We start from the raw sequence: 4,873 nt of genomic DNA on the forward strand, positions 1-4,873 counted from the left end.
ATTTCATTTGCTCTGTTAAGCCTACTCTTTAAATGACTTCAATAAGCAACAGTGAATATATTTAATTATTAAGAGATCTCTCAATAATAATTCTCACAATAGCACATTGGTAGTAGTCAGTGACAAATATCAAAGCCAAGCAGGGATGGCCTTAGTTACAACCCTGGATGGGAGACCAAAAAGATAACTGTAGATAGTTCAACTCTCCAGGAGGTTCTGCCCATCATTGATTTTTTTCTGATACTGGATATACCGTTGAAAAATCTGATGTTGTTTCAAAGCTACAAATTCAACAACATTTATCTACGTTTAAAATTGGTTACCATGATGACATAATCCTGTGGTTTAAATATTAGCCTCTAAACAACATTTTCCGTTGATGACTTTTTGCATATCCAACATATTTTCCACATAGATTCTACGTCACAATACGTTGACAAATTACGTTGAAACAACGTTTATTCAACCAGTTTGTGCTCAGTGGGGCACCTCTGGCAGCAGGAGAGGGACATCCACCACCTGGGAGGAGGAGGGATTTTATTGCTACACACAAGTTGCTGATGTCCTCTCTCCTTTAGCCCTGGAGCTTAAACAGCTCCCAGCTTGTGGTTCCTAAATAATGAGGTCAGGTCTGAGAACTTTTCAGCCATCCCATCACATCACAACACACATCATACCACATAACATCACACCACACCACATCACACCACACCACATCAGACTACATCGCATCACGTCACATTCCGCTGGAAACAGCAGCAGCAACATCACCACCCCTTTTGCCTCCCACAGGCTGCATGTAGCCCCGCACTCCTCCTCCTCACCCCCTGCACCCTCCCATCCTGCTCTCCCTCCCTGCAGGTTTGGGAGCACATCCAAATCTATTACGCACAGGACCTAGCTACTCTCTGAATGAACTCTTCACAGCTGGACCCAAAGGACTTGCAGGTGTCTCTGTAGGCTGCACATCACTGGCTCTCTACTCACGGTCAACAGGGGGCATCACCTTTGCTACATTAGGGATCACAGCTGGTGCAGCGTAACACTCGGCAGGAAATGTCTGACAGCAGCCCGCCAGCTTGAATCTGGGAAGTGCCCATAGAGAGAGAGGGGAGAGAGTGCGATAGAGAGAGAGAGCAAGGGTTGGAAGTGGGGGGATTGGTGTTGCGTGAATGCGAAGGCCGAACAGGAAATGCTGACCAACTTTTAAATGTGCTGCTGCCCCATCTGACAAGGTGCAGGTGCAACAGCGAGTAACACACTGTGATAGTGAGCAATTTTGCTGGACTATGGATGTGATGCATGGTAGTTGTAAGCATGCTATGGTTCTTATATGTTTCTCAATCATTGCCCAGCTGCTGTTTTATGGACCTGGTCAGGCATATATCAGCCTCTACATAGTTAAAGCTCTGAAATGTGCCTAAGTGATTTAGGTGTAGCATGTTGGCCAGATCCAACGGGTTGAGGAGAGTTTTATCTCCTCTCCCCAGAGAGAGGCTCTCTCAGTCCTGCGTGTTAACTTGTTTCCTGAAATCAATGCACACACAGGAGCACTCACTGGAACACACACACAGACACACACACAAGGCACAGACACACACACAAGGCATACACACACACACAAGGCATGATAATTAACCAGCATAAAATATGCTAGAAGAATGTTTGTTTATACTCCAGCTCAGAAGGTGGCAGTAATGCACCTAAACATTGTTTTGTGCACTGGCATTAATCCTCAATGAGAAAGAAGAAGACAAAGAACGAGGCTGTGTTCCAGACGCCTACATTGCAGTCACGTTGCTTAGATTATCAAAATTCTAAATCGTACGGATGGGATTCCTGCCATATTAAACACTTCTTACATGTTTACAGAGATCTAAAACAGATGTAAATAGTCTTAGATCCATTCACATGCGATAGTAGTTTTTTAATGATCTGATTATTATGGGTGCCAGGTAGCCTAGCAGGTAAAGCTTTGGGCAAGAAACTGAAAAGGTCGCTAGTTCGAACCCCTGAGCAGACAAGGTGAGAAATCAGTCGATGTGCCCTTGAGCAAGGCACTTAATCCTAATTGCTCCAGGGGCGCTGGACAATAGAGCTCGACAGCTTGTAGGCTAGTCCTAAAAAACAGAAATGGTTCATTGGCCATTCCTATGGGGGAATGAATGTGGAAAGAAGGGGGTTAGCAGGCTAATGAGATCTTATAAGTTTTGTTCTATGAGATAATATCATTCAGTTAACATGAATTATGAAGCCTGTATGTGCTTGTTTTGATTAAATAAATACTTCAAAATTCACAAAAGGTTACGTTATCTGGTGAAGATGATCTGGAACGCCACCAAGACTATCAGACTGGACCAGCTGGAAGCCGGGTGAGCACAAACCACTCGTGCCCCTTCAGTGTCCATTGGTACTAGGGCATGACCGTCATCAGCGTAGCAAAACATTTCATTTCGACAAAGCATTTGGTAGGTAATCGTTGCAGTGAAAATCTTAGGAGTAATAGCTAGCTAATTAGGTAGCTAGCTGGCTATCCGATTTCCAACAACATTAGCAATATAATTAGCTAAGCAGCTCACAGTCAGGTATGTTCTATGCAATGATATAGCTAGCTGCCCAGGCTGTGACTAAAAATGTACATGTTGTCAACCAACCCAGAAACGATTCCCTAATCCCGAATGGTCAGCTAATTTATTACACTGACTGGGTCGGTGTCAAAGGGAATGAAACGTTAAACTGATAATCAGTAGGTGAACGGTTCAGTGGCCTGTGTTCCAACATGCAATCACACAGAATTTGAATCTCAGTCAAATTTGACAATTTTCTAAAGGAGAACCTCTAGGTACAATAGATGGATGGCAAATATTAGGCTAGTTCTCTAAATAAATGAATAGGCTATTTCATATGGAGCATGTCTGATTATCTCCATAATAATGGTGGTTATTAATATCTTTGCTACAGCCATGTTCATATCCAAATGAATGAAATAACTAACATTTCATGCCTCACTCTTTTGCTAGCCTTTGACATGGGATCCTCAGCAATGGAGGATAGAGATGAGGCCTTCACAGAGCACCTACACAGCTGTGGGGCTGTCACAGAGGTCCTCAAATTCGTCACCTGTAACCTACACTCTGGTAATCCCCCTAAAGTGCTTTTTCTCATCATTTCAGATGAGTCTCTTTAAAGCATTTTCTTAATTCATGGAAAATACATTATGTTATTCCTGGTTAGATTATTGTGAGATGCCTGTAGTTTTCATCCAAAAACTGTATTGGTAAATCGATTACAGCCAAGGTATGTGTATTTTGAGTGGGCTATCCCTTTAGAGTAGAGTTGTTATTATCCCCAGGGGGCATTTAATTTTGCAGCACATAGTAAAAGCACATGACAATAAATACAGTGGGGCAAAAAAGTATTTAGTCAGCCACCAATTGTGCAAGTTCTCCCACTTAAAAAGATGAGAGAGGCCTGTAATTTTCATCATAGGTACACTTCAACTATGACAGACAAAATGAGAAAAAAAATCCAGAAAATCACATTGTAGGATTTTTTATGAATTTATTTGCAAATTATGGTGGAAAATAAGTATTTGGTCACCTACAAACAAGCAAGATTTCTGGCTCTCACAGACCTGTAACTTCTTCTTTAAGAGGCTCCTCTGTCCTCCACTCGTTACCTGTATTAATGGCACCTGTTTGAACTTGTTATCAGTATAAAAGACACCTGTCCACAACCTCAAACAGTCACACTCCAAACTCCACTATGGCCAAGACCAAAGAGCTGTCAAAGGACACCAGAAACAAAATTGTAGACCTGCACCAGGCTGGGAAGACTAAATCTGCAATAGGTAAGCAGCTTGGTTTGAAGAAATCAACTGTGGGAGCAATTATTAGGAAATGGAAGACATACAAGACCACTGATAATCTCCCTCGATCTGGGGCTCCACGCAAGATCTCACCCCGTGGGGTCAAAATGATCACAAGAACGGTGAGCAAAAATCCCAGAACCACACGGGGGGACCTAGTGAATGACCTGCAGAGAGCTGGGACCAAAGTAACAAAGCTTACCATCAGTAACACACTACGCCGCCAGGGACTCAAATCCTGCAGTGCCAGACGTGTCCCCCTGCTTAAGCCAGTACATGTCCAGGGCCCGTCTGAAGTTTGCTAGAGAGCATTTGGATGATCCAGAAGAAGATTGGGAGAATGTCATATGGTCAGATGAAACCAAAATATAACTTTTTGGTAAAAACTCAACTCGTCGTGTTTGGAGGACAAAGAATGCTGAGTTGCATCCAAAGAACACCATACCTACTGTGAAGCATGGGGGTGGAAACATCATGCTTTGGGGCTGTTTTTCTGCAAAGGGACCAGGACGACTGATCCGTGTAAAGGAAAGAATGAATGGGGCCATGTATCGTGAGATTTTGAGTGAAAACCTCCTTCCATCAGCAAGGGCATTGAAGATGAAACGTGGCTGGGTCTTTCAGCATGACAATGATCCCAAACACACCGCCCGGGCAACGAAGGAGTGGCTTCGTAAGAAGCATTTCAAGGTCCTGGAGTGGCCTAGCCAGTCTCCAGATCTCAACCCCATAGAAAATCTTTGGAGGGAGTTGAAAGTCTGTGTTGCCCAGCAACAGCCCCAAAACATCACTGCTCTAGAGGAGATCTGCATGGAGGAATAGGCCAAAATACCAGCAACAGTGTGTGAAAACCTTGTGAAGACTTACAGAAAACGTTTGACCTCTGTCATTGCCAACAAAGGGTACATAACAAAGTATTGAGATAAACTTTTGTTATTGACCAAATACTTATTTTCCACCATAATTTGCTAATAAATTCATAAAAAATCCTACAATGTGATTTTC

General features: G+C 43.0%; 1 long non-coding RNA gene across 2 annotated transcripts; it reads left to right on the forward strand.

Moving 5' to 3' along the window:
- Positions 1-1,749: 1,749 nt before the first annotated feature.
- On the forward strand, positions 1,750-3,137 carry LOC139563685 (uncharacterized). Of its 2 annotated transcripts, none has more exons than XR_011672617.1 (3): positions 1,750-2,025; positions 2,304-2,468; positions 3,021-3,137. It is a non-coding gene; the product is annotated as an uncharacterized lncRNA (long non-coding RNA). The 2 variants fall into 2 exon arrangements; XR_011672616.1 differs by having other exon boundaries at positions 1,776-2,025; positions 2,304-2,372.
- Positions 3,138-4,873: the final 1,736 nt, after the last annotated feature.

This window comes from Salvelinus alpinus, chromosome 34 (assembly GCF_045679555.1).
Source record: "Salvelinus alpinus chromosome 34, SLU_Salpinus.1, whole genome shotgun sequence".
Lineage (NCBI taxonomy): Eukaryota > Metazoa > Chordata > Actinopteri > Salmoniformes > Salmonidae > Salvelinus > Salvelinus alpinus.